Below are 20,948 nucleotides of genomic sequence, written 5' to 3'. Positions count from 1 at the left end.
ACCCAATCAGCACAAGGGAAGGACTACATAAATACCCAGTCAACTCACCAAAGTTCTTTGACAGTTTCCCAGCATCCCTCCACCACCCCATCTTCCTCACACTCACCTGGTTACTTCCTAACCAGAGATACGGGGGGAGTACTCTGGGTTCGGGCCAAATACCGAGCTCGGAGCCCTCTCCTCGGACAGCACGCCAAATACGCATACTACCACGCATACTATTATGTATACTATATTTACTATCTGATTATTTGTAAGTGTGAACTCGTGAAACACAGTCCCCTTTTCCCTCCTTAGTGACTCATCTGGTTGGAACTCTTAGTGATTTAAGGTATTTATGCACATGAGGCATTTCAAAACAGGTGATCATTACTTAGCACAGTGGTTCCCAACCACGTTCCTGGAGGACCCCCAACAGTGCACATTTTGCATGTCTCCTCAATCAAACACACCTGATTCAGGTCATCAGCTCATTAGTAGCTACTCCAAGACCTGATGTGGGTGTGTCAGACAAAGGACACATCCAAAATGTGCACTGTTGGGGGTCCTCCAGGAACGTGGTTGGGAACCACTGACTTAGCAAACACGTCTAGCTTAACATAAAATGTTATGTAATTTAACCTACTCTTATTACAGAGAACGGAACAAACAGGTTTGTTTTTGTTAGCATTACCAAGACCTGGAAGGATGCTCAGAGCTACTGCAGAAATTATTACACAGACCTGGCCATCATTTGGAGCCAAAGTGAGAATGACCAATTAACTCAGATGTATAAACTGGCTGCTTGGATTGGTCTGTCTAGAGATGTGTGGAAATGGTCAGATGCAACAATTTTCTCCACTTCCTCCAGTACCTGGCTGACTAAACCAGACATGGTTACTCTGCAAAGACCTTGTGGTGTTTCAGATTCTGGTGGTTTGATCAGTTATCAGCAATGCACAGGTGTCCTTCCTTTCCTCTGCATGCAACGTAAGTCTGATTCTTAACTACTGGTGTGTTTTTACAAACGTTAGAAATATTTTTTCAGAAATACAATTTTCCTTACCCTTATTAGATTGCATATATATATATATATATATATATTAGTGCTGTCAAACGATTAAAATATTTAATCGCGATTAATCGCATTAATGTCATAGTTAACTCACAATTAATCACAATTAATCGCACATTTTTATTTATTCTAAATGTCCCTTGATTTCTTTTTGTCCCATTATTTTTTCTTATTTTAATGCTCTTATCAACATAGAAAAGTGGATCGGCTTGCTTTGTTCAAATGTTTGTTTTATTGAAAACAACATTGGCATACTTTAGTGTTCGATTTCACACCAACATTCTCACTTGGAGCAAATAATCTCACACAATGTAACACTGCCCATCAATAAAAGGGTGAAACAAATACTTTGTTGCACAAACAGCCCCTTCAACAGCCCTTTCTAAGGGATCAAAACAGGGTGATACAAAATAAAATTACAAAGTGCACATGCAAGGTAAACTAGGACTCCGCCTATAGTGCAGTTAAACCAGGGGTCGCCAACTAGTGAACTCCGGTCCGAATCCGGACCGCGAGATGCGTCCATCCGGACCGCGAAGCCTTTTGACATAATGAAACAGTTAACGTTGCAATGCTCTCTATTACTACGTTCAGACCCAGACGCGCGGTCAAGCATGCAGTGAAGAAGAGACTGATGGTGCGCTCACACCGGACGCGAATGACGCGACATGCACGCCGCTTAATCCGCGCCGCAGAATGTCTATTTGCGTCTTTGCATTGACTTAAATCACTCGCGCAAAACGCTTCATTCGCGTCTGGTGTGTAGGCTACGCACCATCAGAGCAGAAAGCAGCGCTCAAGACAAGCACTTTTAGTTGAAGACCCCTGAGTTAAACCATGGCTTAATACGTTTCTCATTTCGGCGTCTCACGCTTGCCATCCACGTCTACTCTTTTAATGGCCCAAACGAGTGCGGGCAGCCGCAGCGTGCCTGATGTTTTGTTTCCGGTCTAGCTACATCCGGAGTGGTGTTGTAGTTTTTCTAACGTTACTAGTTGTTGCAACAGCATGTGAAAAAACTACAAAGTTTGTTAGACCAAAAAGAACGTTAATCTCGCGATAAAAAAATTGACGCCGTTAAAATAGGTTTGCGTTAACGCCGTTAATAACGCGTTTAACTGACAGCACTAATATATATATATATATATATATATATATATATATATATATATATATATATATATATATATATATATATATATATATATATAAACCACTTGTTATATTTTAACAGGTACAAAGAAACAGATTTTGAGACTGAAGATAAAAAGTGGTCAGAATCTAAATGACCCTGCAGTGATGAATGCTATCTTACAGTGGGTAAGTATTAAAAAATTTGTGTCGAAACCGATAATGGAGAATATGTAGTTTAGCAATGAAGTAAATTCACAAATAGTGTACAATTTATTGTCCCATTAAGCATTAGTGGCACACATCCCATGTTATTATCCAACATAAAATTAGCCCATCATGAAAAAATAACTAGATTAAAACACATTAAATACCTATATTTTCTGTTTTAAATGATCAACGAATGGTAAGTTTGGGTTATGTGGGCTATTTCAGGGGTCTTCATCTCCTTTATCCAACAATCCAAAATTCATGTTATCATTTTGGCATAGTATACGCATTACGCAAACTACATCTTTCAGTTGGATAAAGAAAACCAGTGTCGCTAAAAAGTTTTGATGGATGATGGTTGTAATGAAGGTAAAGACGATTACAGCGAGTCATACAGGAGTCATACATTAGGCATGCGCGAGTCCGTTATTATTGATGCGCAAACAAACCGTATATGGACGCTCTAGTCTCACTGAATAAAGTTTTGTTTGAATGACGATTGTAATTGTTGAAGCTGCCATCACAGCATAAAGGATAGAAAGCCGACTAAAACATGACGGAGGAATAAACTCACGTACACAGCAAAATCCCCAGTGTTAAATTAACACTCCTCAGTGTACATATGTGTCCACACTACAGGGTGTTAAAAGTAACACTTAAGAAGTGTTAAAGTTAATGAGATAATTAAGTAATTAATTAAGTTATGATTGACCATTAGTGATGAGAAACACAAGAACTACAATTGACTTCAGCCACAGCTTTAGATGAAATCCACTGAAGATAAAAGAAGACATTAAATCTCTGAAGATCTCAGCAGAGGAGGATTAAACAACTCCACAAACAGCATTACCAGCTTCACACATTACTAACCAGACTGACTTTATTTCTGTCAGACGTCTACAGAAGCTCTTATTGAGAATTACATTTTGTTTATTTTGTGTTGAAACTTTTTTCATGATTGAAACCATCATGGTGATCAGTGTTTTCTTTAGTTGGGCAGTTTGATGACATTTTAATGTTAGTGTTTCTCTGGCTGCTGTAACTGAGTTTGCTATGGCAAGAAAAGCAAGAGTAAACACAATCAGATGCTCTCGGCTGCTCAGTGATAAGACTGTGATCATTGTATAGTGATTTATATCACTGATTAACTTTGTTTTTACTGTGATTCCAGGATATATCCAGATTGGTTTTAATGAGTAGAGCTGAATAGGTTTTAAAGCAGATTCTACACTAATCACTTCTAACTCCTGCGAGACTAACTCACACACAGACATAAAGAATCAGCCTATGAATCTCAACAATGGTGACATGCTTCATGCCTCAATGCATTCTGGGAACCATGGATGAGTTTTGCATGATGCACCCAGAATGCATTGCGGCATGAAGCATGTCACCATTGTTGAGATTCATAGGCTGATTCTTGATGTCTGTATGTGAGTAAATCTCGCAGGAGTTCGAAGTGCTTATTGTGTGATGTGTTATTAAACCGGAAAACAAGACTTATGTAAATGTTTTAAACATTGATCAGTTTATCTGATGAAAATACTGCTAGATCTCCTGCTGTAGAGTCACAAGGCTACTATAATCCATGACTCTCAGGAGATCAGCAAATAAGGCACTGTATGATGATAACAACTGCATCACCAACAACAAGCCAACATCATCTGTCATCAACTTGTCATCATCAAGTTTCTCTTGCTGTTCTCACCGTAACAAACAGTTACAGCAGACAGAAAGAAAAAAATACTGACAAGTCAAGGGTGAAGAGCCCAACTAAAGCAACACTGATCACCATAATGGTGGTGTCAAACAAAACTATTATTTTCAATAAATCATCAACATCTAAACCTCAGTAAGAGCTTCTGTAGACGTCTGACATAAATAAAGTCAGTCTGGTTAGTAGTGTGTGAAGCTGGTAATGCTGTTTGTGGAGTTGTTTAATCCTCCTCTGCTGAGATCTTCAGAGATTTAATGTCTTCTTTTATCTTCAGTTGATTTCATCTAAAGCTGTGACTGAAGTCAGTTGTAGTTCTTGTGTTTCTCATCACTAATGGTCAATCATCACTTAATTAATCACTTAATTATCTCATTAATTTTAACACTTCTTAAGTGTTACTTTTAACACCCTGTAGTGTGGACACATATGTACACTGAGGAGTGTTAATTTAACACTGGGGATTTTGCTGTGTAGCCATCGGGTTTCGTTTGACTGGCGTGCACACACACACAGGAGCATGCAGTCATTTATTTAATTGCAACACCTGAACAGCAGAGATAAATGAACCACGCCCCTTTAGACTCACATCCCCATAGACAACATTCATAATAAGAGCACATTCACCAATGTTCAACAGTCCCACTTGCTCTTAGGCTGAATAACATAGTTATCATATACATTTACATCACACCAAAAATAAAACACACAAATATATCAAGCATAACTTTGGTTACAGGTTTGGTCAGAATATCTGCAACCATAGCTGATGTAGGACAATATTCAATAGTTATCTTTCCATCTTCAAGTGCAGATCGAACAAAATGATACTTAATATCAACATGTTTACACCTTTGACGGCATATAGGGTTCTTGGACAAAGCAATTGCCCCTTGATTGTCCTCATAGATTGTCACTGGTGTGTAAATACATTCATTGTCCATTTTGTCTAATAACTGGACAATATATAGGCTTTCCTGTGCAGTAGCTGCCAAAGCCATACTCAGCCTCACATGTGGAAAGAGCAACTGTGGATTGTTTCTTAGATCTCCAAGAGATAACAGGACCAGTGGCAGATAAACCAAAACAGTAACCAGTTGTACTTCTTCTATCATTTTGGTCTGCTGCCCAATCAGCATCACTAAATGCAAAGAGATTAAGATTTACATAATTTCTCCTATAACACAATTCCTTGTCCACAGTTCCCTTTAAATATCGCAATACGTGCTTAGCAGCTACCCAGTGTTGGTTCTTTGGTTCAGAAAAGTGTTGTGACAGCTTACTGACAATGAAACCTAGATCTGGTCTAGTACAGGTCATTAGATAGATCAGGCTACCCACCACCTTTCGATACAGCTTTGAATCAACACATTCACCTTCATTATCAAATTGCAGTTTGCTTTCACATGGAGTTGACCTTGGTTTACAATTGATCATATCAAACTTCTCCAAAATCTTAATAATGAACCTTCTCTGGTTCATTTTTATTTCACCATCTCCTTGTACAAAATCAATACCCAGAAAATGTGTAAGTTTACCAAGATCTTTCATTTTAAATCTTTCCTCCAACATTCTTTTCACATTCCTGAGTGTCCGACTATCGCTTGCTGCAATAAGAAGATCATCAACCCAAACTATCAGTATGACTTTTTCACCTCCAGTTTGCTTACTGTAAACACAATGGTCAGCAGGATTTTGAATAAAATCATTTTGAATCAGAAAATCATCTAGCATTTTATTCCAATTCCGTCCTGACTGTTTCAAACCATAAAGTGATTTGTTAAGTCTACAGACAAGCCTCTCACTTGTTTCTGACTTGACCTCAAATCCTTCTGGCTGTTCCATGTACAATTCAGTGTCAATAGGGGCATGCAAATACGCAGTCTTTACATCCATTTGATGCAGTTCTAAACCATATTTAGCTGCAATTTGCATTAAGCAACGTATTGATGTCATGTCAGCAGTTGGAGAAAAAGTTTCATTATAATCAATGCCTGCAACTTGACTATACCCTTTTGCCACATACCGAGCTTTGTATGTTGTTCCAACTGTGTTTTCCTTCACTGTGTAGACCCATCTGCCCCCCACTACATTTTTACCTTCAGGTAGTGTTGTAAGGGTAAACGTATAATTCTCCTTAAGAGAGTTCATCTCCTCCTGCATGGCCTTACTCCACAATTCTGACTCTGGTGAGCTTATAGCCTCCTTTAGAGTGTGAGGTACATCACATGCAACTCTATAACAATAATCAATACTGGTTAGTGCATGGTCATCATCACATTTTGTTCCACACTCATAATCCCTCAAATACTGTGGAGGCCTCTTCTTTCTCTGTGGATAACGCCTGCTCTCAACACTTTCCCTTTCACCTGTGTTGGGGCTTGGGTCACACATTTCAGATTTTATGTCCTGGGAATTTATCAATTCTATTATCTCAGGTTTTGGTAGGTGTGTTTCAGGACTCTCCCTACGCACATCATCTTCACACATTGACTGATCTGTCTGAGTGTGGCGTTCTGTTCCACTCTTTGTGAGAAAATCCACCAACCTACTTTTGTTCACTTTTCCTGAGCCTGGATAGAAAACTAAATATGCAGGGCTATTCTTGTCATAACCAATAATAATCCCTTTTTCACATCGAGAGTCTAACTTTTTCTTGTTCTGTTTGTATGCATAGCACTCTGACCCAAATACTTTCATTCTTGAAAGATCAGGCTTCTTTCCAGTCAGCATATAGTATGGGGTCTGTTCTACACGTCTGTTATAACAACTGTTGCGAATAACAGCTGCAGTCTGGATTGCATACGTCCATAACATTTTGGGTAAGCTACTCTCGATTAACATACACCTTGCCATTTCAAGCAAAGTTCTCCAGCTCCTCTCAGCTGTCCCATTCTGATGGGGTGAATAGGGAGCTGAGGTTTCGTGTCTAATTGCATTTTTACTGAGCAGGGACTGAAATTCCCTGGATGTAAACTCGGTGCCATTATCAGATCTCATACATTTAATTTTACCATAAGGTGAAACATCAGCAATGAACTTCTCTGTTCCCTTGACTGTATCACTCTTTGCTCTCAAAAAAATATGTAAATATTGCACCTGAATAGTCATCAGTAAATGCCAAGATATATCTGAAACCATCTTTCGCTATCGGCTCCATAGGTCCAGCTAAATCTGTGTGCACAAGTTCAAGAGGAACTTTTGCTTTTTCATCTGCCTCCCTGTTCCTGCTCTGAACAAATTTACCCTGTATGCACACTTCACATTTTCGATAAGACATTTCAGTTCTACCTTTGATTTTCATCCCCTTTGTAACATTTTCCAATTTCAAAACATCCTCATAATTACAGTGTCCGAGAATTTCATGCCATGTTTGGATATCATAACATCCATGACATTGATCAACATCATCTGTAACAGTGCTTAAATAGAACAGTCTATCATACATCTGGATGTTAAATGTTACACCGTTCTTATGAACAAGTCTGTTCTGACCTTCTTTGAAAATGACCGTCGCTCCCTGGGACGTCGCCGCCTTGACTGAGAAGATGTCCTGTGGAAAAGATGGGACGTATAGCGCCCCCAACAGCATCATTTCCACCACTCGACCTTTGCTATCTCTCAGGCGAACTTTAGCTGTACCTTTCCTCAAGGCAATACCACTGGACCTCTCTCCATCAGCCAGCTCTAGGACGTGCTTGTGTGGATCAAAACTTTCGTCAAAGTCTTTGAACTGTGTGATGTCCCGGATGATATGCGACGTGGCTCCTGTGTCAACCATGAGGCCTTTTTCCTTCACTCCGCTGACCAGGACGGCATCCACTTGGTCCACCTTAAAAGCAAAAGTGTGGTCCTCCTCATCCATCACCCGCTTCGCGTTGTCCCGCTTTCTCCGTCTGCAATTCACATCCTTGTGCGTGGAACTCTTGCAAAGATGAGACCACTGTCGCGGTTCTCTACGCTCGCTCGTAGCAGAAATGCACTCAACAGCCTTATGTCCCTTCTGTCCGCAATTAAAACAGGTCAGGTTCATGTTCCACCCCTCTCTTGCTTTCACCTTCATCACGCCATCATCCTCTGAGCAAGCCGCGCTAAACTTCTCTGTGCTCTCGTAGCTCCTCAGCTTTGTTTTAAACTCTGTGAAAGTTATCGTTTCATCACTTTGGGTTATGTGAATGGAAAATGGCTTAAAAGAATCCGGTAGGCCCTTCAGAATCATCGCGATCAACAAGCCATCACTCAAAGTCTCTTCTGCATTTCTCAAGGCTGTAATAGCGGTCTCTGCGCGAATGACATAATCTGTGACGCTCTCATTGACAGCTTTCTGGAGAGACGTAAGCTCTGTGTATAAGCTTTTCACTCGTGGTTTCCCTTTACCAGCATAGTGTTCCCTCAGAATCTTCAGCGCTTTTCTTCCATCATCCGCCGCATCTCTCATCACAAGGGAGAGGCTTTTATCATCCAACAGCTGAATCAGTTCTGCATACGCGTCCTCATTTTTCTCTGCGTCTTCCTCTGCACCGTCATCATCAGATGGTTCGCTCAGTATGGTATTCTTCAAACTGAGCAGACGCAGGTGTGCCAGAAACTTAGTTTCCCACAGTTCATAATTTTTCTCATCCCCGTCGAAACACAAACGATTCCATCGACTTCCAAACTCCTTTCTGGGCCCATAACCTGTTGAAGCTGCCATCACAGCATAAAGGATAGAAAGCCGACTAAAACATGACGGAGGAATAAACTCACGTAGCCATCGGGTTTCGTTTGACTGGCGTGCACACACACACAGGAGCATGCAGTCATTTATTTAATTGCAACACCTGAACAGCAGAGATAAATGAACCACGCCCCTTTAGACTCACATCCCCATAGACAACATTCCTAATAAGAGCACATTCACCAATGTTCAACAGTAATAAAGGCTAAGATGATTACAGTGACATACAGGAGTCATACATTAGGCATGAGCGTGTACGTTATATGTGCGCTCTCGGCTCACTAATCGCTATAACATTGTATTTCTGCATGAACACAGTTTTCAATCACAATATAATCGCGTTCCCAGATAGCAACATTGTGTCGGCCCAGATCTGGCACTTGTGGCATACTGATCTGGCCCACATGCTGCGTGGAATGACGGCCCTTGAGTGGACCACTCCTGTTTGCCAGATCTGGGCCACAAGCAGGCCAGAGCAATGCCAGATGTCAGCCAAGAGCAAAGAAATAAACCAGAACTGGACCTTATCTGAGCCACAAAATCTGTGTAGAGGGTTAGGCATCTCAGCCTTAATAAACCTGTTAACAAGCAGAATCACTGAAGGAGAGAAGAGAACAGAAAAAGAAACGAGCAGAAAGACAAGAACTACAACTGACTTCAGCCACAGCTTTAGATGAAATCAACTGAAGATAAAAGACGACATTCAATCTCTGTAGATCTCAGCAGAGGAGGATTAAACAACTCCACAAACAGCATTACCATCTTCACACATTACTAACCAGACTGACTTTATTTCTGTTATACAACTACAGAAGCTCTTACTGAGAATTAACAGAGGTTTAACTCTAATGTGTTTCATCTGAAGTCACCATAATGGTGATCATTGTTTCAATTAGTTGGGCTCTTTACTCTTATTACGTGTCTTCCTCTTTTGGTTTCTGCAAATATGTGTTGGTAAAACACATTTGAAGTAGCAAAGGAAGCTAAAGAGAAGTGACATCAGGTGAATATGATTACCTGGTGATGGTTTTAAAATCGTCATGAAATCAATGATGTCATTTGGTTCTAACAATTGTGTAAATGCATTTTCCTTACGAACCCTGTGTTACTGAAGCATCAGATCTTGCAGTGTGTTAACAATCAGTTAGACTTATGCAGTTAGTTTTTTAAAAAACATGAACAAAAATAAAATTTTTAACCCATGATGACAGGTAGACACACACAGACATCAACAATCAGCACATGATTCTCAACAATGGTGACAATCAAAAATACCATGTTGCAATGCATGCTGGGGACCAGCATAGTACAGAACGCCCAGCATGCATTGCAGCATAAATATATTATGCAGCTGAATTTTCCTATTATTTTCTTTGTCACCATTGATGAGATTCATACGCCGATTCTTGATATCTGTGTGTATTTGATTAACGTCAGAATCACTTTTTGTGCTTTGTTAAAATCTAATAACTGATTATTATAATACTGCAGGATCTCACGCTTCTATACACAGGATTTGTAGTGCAAATGTATTATTAACACAACACACTTGTTATACTCAAATAACACCAGGCAATATCATATATAAAATTTCATTATAAAACCATCACTAGGTGATCATAATCACCAGACGTCACTTCTCTTTAGCTTCCTTTGCTATTTCAAATACCAACACACATTCCAACACACATTCACAGAAGCCAAAAGAAGAAGACACATAATAAGAGTAAAGAGCAGAGCTAATGGAAACACTGATCACTGTAATGGTGACTTCAGATGAAACACATTACTGTGCGTTCACACCGCCGCCGGCGAGAGCGTCAAAGTGGCCGGAAGTCATTCATTCTCAATGGGAGCCCGGCGGCGAGCTCCGGCGAGAGCGGCGCGGCGCGTCTTGGACGATTTGAAAGGAGAGTTGAAGTCAGGTCAACTTTATGGTAATGAGCTATGACGCGGTTCGGCGGCAGCCGGCGGCAACCAATGGGAATGTAGTAGTGCTCCGCTTGAGAGGATTCTAGAGAACGCAGCGCTGTAAACTTCGGTTCCTACCACATTAGTTCCCAAGCAAAATAGAGGAGGTTGATCACTGCTGGTGCGGCGGGTTTGATAAGAAGACGTGCAACATTATTTATCCACCACACAAATGGCTTTTAATTGGTTTATTTCATTAGCAAACATGTAACTATAATTGTTAAGTTCTTTCCATCGATCTGCTTTTTTTAAACTTTCACATTTAAATGATTTCATGAGGTTATATTATACGGTTATACCCTACTTGTGGTCAGTCAGCACAAATGCCGGTCAACATGAATGTTTGCTTTGCAGCCCCTTTAAATGCCATTTCAAAAAAGACCAAGCATTCGATCTACGTCAGAGCGGCAGCGCGTCCACTAATCTTTCTACAGCGTTGATGGCAGGGCGGCCAGAGCGAAGTTTGACGCTCTCGCCGGCGGCGGTGTGAACGCACAGTTAGAGTTAAACTTCTGTTAATTCTCAATAAGAGCTTCTGTAGACGTCTGATAGAAATAAAGTCAGTCTGGTTAGTAATGTGTGAAACTGTCAGACATGTCAGGTTCCAACCTCCAACAATCACAATGCACGCCATCTCCTGAGTACTGATCACCATCACCTGCACCTCATCACGGCACTCATCACCAGCACTATATAACACACACTCACACAGCACTCCATGTCCGGTCTCGTTCGCATATACTCTGTGCTATGCTTACCTCAAGGACTTCTCTTCGCATACTTACCTGTCTCCAGCGTGTCTCCTTCCCTTTGTATTCCTCGTCTGCTGTGTGGGTGTGTTCCAGTCAGCTCCTCAGTTCTCCAGTGATCTCCAAGCTCCTACGTTCATCTATCTGCAAAGCAAAGGACAGTAACTATCTCTATCATATCCATTCATTGTCTATCTACAACCAGTTTACTCACCTGTGTTACTTCATCTGCTCTACTGTGGTCAAATAAACTTCCATTACCTGTTATGTCTGTGTCTACCTCCTGTGTACTGTAACAGAAGACCGGACCTAAACAGAAGACCCAGTATGAGCCAGCCGGATCCCTTTCAAGAACTGGTGGATGCGCTTCGGCGCACATTTCGTCCACCACCCACTCCAGTTACTGTCCCTTCACCTGCACCAGCGAACACCAGCAACTCTGTCAACAGTCCTCCTTCACTACCTCCGTATGCAAGTCCCATGGCCAAACCGGCGCCCTACTCAGGATCGGCGGAGGATTGCAGCAGATTCCTACTGCAATGCACACTGGTCCTGGAGATGCAGCCGCACCTGTACCCGAGCGACACATCTAAAATTGCATTCATCATCTCTCTGCTCAGCGGCAAAGCATTGATGTGGGCCGATTCCATCTGGTCACAACAGGGCGCAGTAACGCAATCCTACTCAGCGTTTATTTCCCACTTCCGGGAAGTGTTTGGGAAACCGATCACAGATTCTTCAGCTGGTGAGAAACTTTATAATTTAAAACAAGGATCCATGTCTATTTATGATTATGCTTTGCAATTCAGAACGCTTGCAGCAGTCAGCTGATGGAATGAACAGGCGTTGATAACGACGTATCGGCAAGGATTAGAACCTCGGGTACGGCTGCATCTCGCTGCATGCGAGGACTCCATCGGCCTTGAGAAATTCATCCAGCTCTCCATTCGCTGTGCCACTCGCATGCAAGCGTGCATCCAAGAGCACCAGGACCAGTATTCCATCAACGTGCCCTTCTGCCGATCCGAACCCGTCAGCACCCCAGAACCAGCCCAAGAACCCATGGAAATAGAAAATTCCTGTTTGTCTTCTGAAGAACGCCGCCGTCGGCTGACCCTTCGTCTTTGTCTCTATTGTGGTGAACCTGGGCATGTCATTGCTGCATGCCCCACACGACCCCCGCGACCCATGGTGAGTGCTATTATTCCTGCTACTCATAAGATGAAACCACTCACCACTGTCGTCATCCTTACTGCCGCTAATGTCTCCCTTTCAGTGGTCGCGCTCCTCGACTCGGGGTCAGCCGGCAACTTCCTCTCCGGTGCCATCTGCCGCCAACTACACCTCAAGACCACTCCGTCTCCGACCATCTACAGGATCAGTTCCATAACCGGCAGACCCCTCAGTCGCAAGCGCGTTCGCACCGTGGCTGGACCAGTTACACTACAAGTGGGTTTATTACACCGTGAAGAGGCTCATATGCTGGTTCTGGAGGATTCAACTGCTAACGGGGTTCTGGGGCGCCCCTGGTTGGAGCAGCACAACCCTACCATCTCCTGGAAAACGGGCGAAATCATGAAGTTGGGCGACACTTGCTTCTCTCGCTGTTTGATGGAACTTCCTCTTCCACCATCGTCTCCACCTGATTTAACTCTCTGTGCCACATCCATCGAAAGTCCAGTTGAACACCGCTCAGTTGACGTCCCCAAGTGTTATGCCCCCTTCAGAGATGTCTTCTGCTCGCAATGGGCTTCCAAGCTGCCTCCACACCGGCCATGGGACTGTGCCATCGACCTGCTTCCGGGTGAACCAGTACCAAAGGGTAAGATATACCCATTATCCATCCCGGAGGAGAAGACTGCCTTTATTACCCCTACTGGACACTATGAGTATCTCGTCATGCCGTATGGATTGGTAAACGCCCCCTCCGTATTCCAGGATTTCATCCATGAGGTGCTCCGGGAGTTTCTCCATCGATTCGTCCTAGTCTACATCGACGACATACTCATATACTCCCGGAGCCAGGCCGAACATCGCCAACACGTTGCGGAGGTCCTCAACCGTCTACGTCAATTCCACCTGTTCCTCAAGGCAGAAAAGTGTTCAATCCACCAAACATCAGTTTCCTTCCTGGGTTATCACATAGACCACAGTGGCATCCGGATGGACGAGAGGAAGGTGGAATCCATCACCAACTGGCCAGAACCCACAACCATCAAAGAACTCCAACGCTTCCTCGGATTCTCCAACTTCTACAGACGTTTCATTAAAGGTTACAGTTCGATCACTCATCCACTCACCAGTATGCTACGCAATAAGCCCAAGTCTCTGTCCTGGAGCCCGGCAGCCACCAACGCCTTTGAACAACTTAAGAAAGCCTTCACCACCGCTCCCTTACTAGTTCATCCAGACCCAGAAAAGCCTTTCATCGTGGAAGTGGATGCCTCCACAACTGGAGTGGGAGCGGTGTTGTCCCAGCAGCAGGGGACGCCTAGTAGACTCCATCCATGCGCCTTCTTCTCCCGCAAGCTCAGCCCGGCGGAAGTCAACTACTCCATCAGTGACAGGGAACTCCTTGCTGGTAAGCTTGCCTTGGAAGAGTGGAGGCATTGGCTGGAGGGAGCCAAACATGCGTTCCTGGTGCTAACGGATCACAAGAACTTAGAATATCTTCGATCAGCCAAAAGACTAAACCCAAGACAAGCCCGCTGGGCTATGTTTTTCTCCCGCTTCAATTATACCATCTCTTATCGCCCAGGTACAAAAAATATTAAGGCTGATGCTCTCTCCCGTCTTCATGCTCCTGATGAACAAACCGAAGAACTAGAACCCATTATTCCAAGTTCCCTCATCGTAAGTCCTATTACCTGGTCTGAAGAAACTATCCCCTCCTCCAATGCCTCCACGAACCCTCCGCCGGGCTGTCCACCAGGCTTGTTGTACATCCCACAGACACGACGCACTCCCACTATCTCACTTGGTACTGGTCACCCGGGGGTCAATGAAACCCTCTCGTTGCTTAAAGAACGCTTCTGGTGGCCAGGGATAGCTTCGGATGTCAGAAGGTACGTGCAGGGCTGTAGGGAGTGTGCCATTTCCAAATCTCCTCGTCATCTGCCAGCTGGGAAACTCCTTCCTCTGCCCGTTTCAGAACGCCCATGGTCACACCTAGGAGTGGACTTCATCACTGACCTTCCGGCCTCAGACAGTAATACCATCATCCTAGTAGTTGTTGATCGTTTTTCTAAATCCTGCCGTCTGATCCCACTTCCAGGATTGCCTACTGCCATGGAGACAGCCGAAACACTCTTCAACCAAGTTTTCAGATACTTCGGAGTACCAGAAGACATTGTCTCAGACCGAGGTCCCCAGTTCATATCCAGAGTATGGAAATCGTTCTTCTCCCTCCTAGGTGTGGCCGTTAGCCTGACGTCGGGATATCATCCACAATCGAACGGGCAGACGGAAAGGAAGGTACAGGAAATTGGCCGCTTCCTACGTACCTTCTGTCATGACCACCAGGACTCTTGGAACCAGTTCCTGGGTTGGGCCGAGTACGCCCAAAACTCGCTGAAACAGTCAACCACAGGACTCACCCCATTCCAGTGCGTACTCGGCTTCCAACCTCCACTGTTCCCCTGGGATGGGGAACCCTCCAACGTTCCAGCAGTGGACTACTGGTTCCGAGAGAGCGAGAGGGTCTGGGACTCAGCACACCATCAATTGCAACGGGCCCTGCGCAGACGCAGGATGGTAGCCGACCTCTGACGGTCTGACACTCCTGTCTTCCAGCCTGGTCAGATGGTTTGACTATCAACCAGAGACATCAGAATGCGTCTGCCTTGCAAAAAGCTGAGTCCCAGGTTCATTGGCCCATTCCCCATCATCGAGCAGGTCAATCCAGTCACCTACCAACTCCGTCTTCCACAAGGGTATCGTATACACCCCACTTTCCATGTGTCACTACTTAAAGCTCACCATCCCTCTGTTTCACCCACAGGACCGGACGTGGTTCCCGCCGAACCCCCCTTCCACTCATCCTGGAGGACGGAACTGCCTACAAGGTTCATGAGATCTTGAACTCCCGACGTCGTGGTGGTCAGCTGGAATACTTGGTGGATTGGGAAGGATATGGCCCCGAGGAACGCTCCTGGGTCCCGAGGAACGACATCTTAGACCCCAGTTTACTCCAGACCTTTCACGACAGTCACCCTGAGAAACCGGAACCGCGGGGTAGAGGACGTCCTCCACGGCCTCTGGAGCGGGCCGTGGAGGGGGGGGTACTGTCACAGACACGTCAGGTTCCAACCTCCACCAATCACAATGCACGCCATCTCCTGAGTACTGATCACCATCACCTGCACCTCATCACGGCACTCATCACCAGCACTATATAACACACACTCACACAGCACTCCATGTCCGGTCTCGTTCGCATATACTCTGTGCTATGCTTACCTCAAGGACTTCTCTTCGCATACTTACCTGTCTCCAGCGTGTCTCCTTCCCTTTGTGTTCCTCGTCTGCTGTGTGGGTGTGTTCCAGTCAGCTCCTCAGTTCTCCAGCGATCTCCAAGCTCCAACGTTCATCTATCTGCAAAGCAAAGGACAGTAACTATCTCTATCATATCCATTCATTGTCTATCTACAACCAGTTTACTCACCTGTGTTACTTCATCTGCTCTACTGTGGTCAAATAAACTACCATTACCTGTTATGTCTGTGTCTGCCTCCTGTGTACTGTAACAGAAACTGGTAATGCTGTTTGTGGAGTTGTTTAATCCTCCTCTGCTGAGATCTTCAGAGATTGAATGTCTTCTTTTATCTTCAGTTGATTTCATCTAAAGCTGTGGCGGAAGTCAGTTGTAGTTCTTGTCTTTCTGCTCGTCTCTTTTTCTGTTCTCTTCTCTCCTTCATTGATTCTGCTTGTTAACAGGTTTATTAAGGCTGAGCTGACTCCATATCTAATATACACAGATTTTGTGGCTCAGATAAGGTCCAGTTCTGGTTTATTTCTTTGCTCTTGGCTGACATGTGGCATTGTTATGGCCTGCTTGTGGCCCAGATCTGGCAAACAGGAGTGGTCCACTCAAGGGCCGTCATTCCACGCAGCATGTGGGCCAGATCAGTATGCCACAAGTGCCAGATGTGGGCCAGATCTGGGCTGACACAATGTTGCTATCTCGGAATTGTTGTCAAAATGTATTTTTTCTTTGAGTGTTTTATAACGGATGCTCACAGAAGAAGCGTGTTTTAGAGAAGTTTGTGAGGATCAGTGGTGTTTATGTTCACATGGGCATCAGACGCTCCAAACACAGACATGATTGCATTGTTCTGACAGAGGAACTGTTTACTGATGACATCGACTCACCTTCAGATCGCTAAGTTTCCACACATTCAGAATGTTTTTATTTTTCATTTGTATTTTGATGTGATTATTAATTATGAATGGATCCGTATAGTAGTTATATGCAGTCCTTTTGCACTGGAATACATGTTCACAAAGGTTTTTTTTTTTGTTGCATCATCGCACCACAGATTTTTCTACAAAGGAATCATAGCAGTAACAGAGGAGTATGGCACGGTTACACAGTGTCTCATCCCTCCCCTACCCAGGGCACCAGGGTTGCCTATGTAACCCTTTCATAGGTTCAATAGAGACTATGTCAGTAGCTAACTCTATGGAAAAACTATATGTGGTTGGGTTCGTGGTTGTCGTGTGTGTAAATGTAGGGAAGGAAGAAGGCGGGGTCGGCGTGACTGGGACGGTCGCTTTATTACTCAGAACTTTTATAAACAACAAAACAGGCGCTCTGGGGCGCATCAAAGGCAACAATATACTCAGTTTCTCTCAGCTTAATCACTCAATATTTCTCTGCTTCACTCTTGCAGGCAGGCACTCGCGACATCCCAGTCCAAAGCTCTCTCTCTCGTCTCTCTCTCCACTGCGGTTTAAATGCTGTCTCTCCATGCCAATTACTGCAATCAGAAACAGGTGTTACTCATCTGGAGTTGACCTACTTACTCACCACTCGGCACCGCCCTCTCTCTCCAGCTACAGACCTCGCGAAACCACGCTCCCTCCGCCACATACCCCCACCGCCCGACTCAGGCTGGGGAGCCATCCGGCCTGCAGCCTCCCCCACCGCCCATCCTGGAGAGGAAGTCAGCCACAGCCATCTGAGCACCCGGCCTGTGGACCACCTCGAATTTAAAAGGCTGTAAAGCTAGATACCAACGGGTGATCCGCGCGTTGGTATCTTTCATGCGGTGGAGCCACTGCAATGGGGCGTTGTCCGAACATAGGGTGAACTCCCGCCCCAGGAGGTAATAGCGGAGGGTGAGAACGGCCCACCTGATGGCCAGACACTCTTTCTCTATGGTGCTGTACATCGCCTCTCTCTTAGAGAGCTTCCAACTGATGTACAGCACTGGCCGCTCTTCACCCTCCACCTCCTGGGACAGGACTGCGCCCAACCCCCTGTCCGAGACGTCAGTCTGTAGAAGAAAAGGGAGAGAAAAGTTAGGAGCTTGTAAGAGCGGTCCACCACACAAGGCAGCCTTTATCTGAGTAAAAGCCTGCTGGCACCGCTCCGTCCACTGAACTGTATCTGGTACCTCCTTTTTAGTCAGATCAGTCAGCGGGCTAGCGAGGTCCGAATAATTAGGTACAAACCTTCTGTAATATCCCGCTAGCCCCAGGAACTGTCTAACCTCCTTTTTGGTCTTGGACAGGCCGCAACGTCTGCGGTCTTATCGATTTGGGGACACACCTGTCCATGACCCAAGTGGAAGCCCAGACAAATTGGTGTAATCCAAACGGCGTGGTGAAAGCGTTTTTTTCTTTGGACATTGGAGACAATGGGATCTGCCAATATCCCTTCGTTAAGTCCAGTGTCGAATAAAAACGAGCGGTCCCTAGCCGATCAAGCAATTCGTCAACCCTCGGCATTGGATAAGCATCAAACTTCGACACCGCGTTTACTTTACGATAGTCCACACAGAAGCTGGCCGAGCCGTCTGTTTTAGGAACTAAAACTATCGGGCTCGCCCAGTCACTGTTGGACTCTTCGATCACCCCCATATCGAGCATAGCCTCTAATTCAGCCTGTACCACTTTTTTTGTGTTCAGGCAAGCGATAAGGCCGGCTATGAACAACAACTCCTGGCTCCGTCTCAACGTGGTGCTGAATGAGTTCGGTCCGGCCAGGTAGGGGCGAGAACACATCAGCAAACTCTGCTTGTAAATGTTTTAGGTCAGTGAGCTGTGAGGGTGAGAGGTGGTCTCCCCTTGGGGCCAGAGCGAGAGATTGAGGCTTTTGGACTGCCTCTGGCCCGAGATCCTCCTCTCCACTCACTACGTCGCAAGCATCACTGACTTCGCCTCAGACCACTTCTTTAGCAGGTTGAGGGGGTAAATTTGACGTGCCCTGTCCCTATCTGATCGTACTACCTCATAGTTGAGATCCCCATCTCGCCGTGTGACCTCAAAGGGCCCTTGCCACTGCGAGTAATTTCGAGCTCGACGTAGGGAGTAATACAAGCACTTTATCTCCCGTTTAAAATTGACGCAGTCTAGCGCCTCTGTTGTACAGCTGTCTCTGTTTGTCCTGGGCCTGTAACAAATTCTCCATTGACAGCCGCCCAAAAGTGTGGAGTTGTGTTCTCAGGTCCAGGACATACTGAATTTAAGCCTCTCCTTCCAAGCCTCTCTAAGGACATCCAGCAGCACCCCCCGAGGCTGGCGCCCATAGAGAAGCTCGAAGGGGTAAAACCCTGTGGAGGCTTGGGGGACCTCGCGGACAGCGAACAACAGAGGCTCTAGCCACTTATCCCAATTTTTGGCGTCCTCGTGAACGAACTTACGAATCATGGATTTTAACGTGCGATTAAAACGTTCCACCAGACCGTTCGTTTGTGGGTGATAGACGCTGGTGCGAATCGATTTAATGCCCAACAATTCGTAAAGTTCGCGGATTGTCCGTGACATAAACGGCGTGCCTTGATCGGTGAGAACCTCTTTCGGGATTCCCACCCGGGAGATTAACGAAAACAGCGCGCTCGCCACACTTTTCGCCGAAATAGTGCGGAGTGGAACTGCTTCCGGATATCGCGTTGCATAGTCTACGAGTACTAAAGCAAAGCGTTGTCCTCGTGCTGACCGTTCTAATGGGCCGATGAGGTCCATACCAATTCGTTCGAAGGGGACCTGCATCAACGGAAGAGGGCACAACGGTGCTTTTGGGGTGGCCGGTGGATTCACCAACTGACATTCACGACAAGACGCACACCACTTGCATACATTCTCGTGAATGCCCGGCCAGAAAAACCGGGCCATGAGACGGTTTAGTGTCGCCGTTTGTCCTAAATGCCCGGACATTGGATTGGAATGAGCCGCCTGGAAAAGCATTTCCCAGCGGCTTTTAGGCACTAATAACTGCGTTGTATCTTGTTTTTACTGGGTGTCTTGGGTCACCCGATACAACCTATCTTTTATTACTGAAAAATAGGGATAGGAGAGCGGCCGGTCTGGATGGAGGAGGTGGCCGTTGATGGAACGGACCTGAGTGAATGCATGTTTGAGCGTGTCATCCTGGGACTGTTCCAGGGGAAAGTCATCACGGTCTGAGAGAATGGGAATTCCCAGAGCGCTCTGTTCCCCCGGGACGGTGCCCAGAGGTCCCGAATCCACCTCCCCCAGCTGAGCCACAGTCACCTTCCTATTTAACGTTTTTCCCCAAGAGGCATCTGTACACAAGTGCCCCAATAATTTATTAAATGCTGGCCAATTGGTCCCCAGAATCATCGGATGCCGAAGGTGCGGGTTAACTGCAACCTCAACACTATGCGTTTGTCCCCTAAATTGAATATCCACGTGCAACAACGGATAGTTCACCACTTCCCCGTGCACACACCTCACCTTAACCATGCGGCTATTATCCAACGCTTTAGGCTGAATCAAGCTTTGATGGATGGAGGTCTGGTTACAACCTGAATCCACCAAAGCTTGATAAGTACCCCCCTTGATACTCACGGGTATCTGGTACAGGCCAGCTTGATCAGGGGCAGCTTGTGGCGCATCAGGGACCCGGATCAGCGTTCCCACGTCCATCATTGGACACCGATCAATAAAGTGTCCCGGGTCCCCACAGCGCCAGCAAGCCGGCCCAGACTTCCCCGCCGCCCAAGTGGCCGGAAGTAGGTCAGGAAATTGGTGTGGAGAGAGTGCCGATGCGGATGAGCAGGGGAACGGGTCACTGGTCACTCCCCCTCCCCTGGGCGCTGGTCTGGGAGCTGCCGGGGTGTCGGGCGGAGCAGCCCACTGCGGGACCTGGGAGGGGGAATAGGTTTCGAGAGAGGAGGGGAGGGGGAAGGAGAAGAGAGAGAGAGAGAGAGAGAGATG

This window comes from Gobio gobio (genome assembly GCF_949357685.1).
Source record: "Gobio gobio genome assembly, chromosome: 5".
NCBI classification, from domain to species: Eukaryota; Metazoa; Chordata; class Actinopteri; order Cypriniformes; family Gobionidae; genus Gobio; species Gobio gobio.
Note: the sequence above shows the minus strand (reverse complement) of the source record.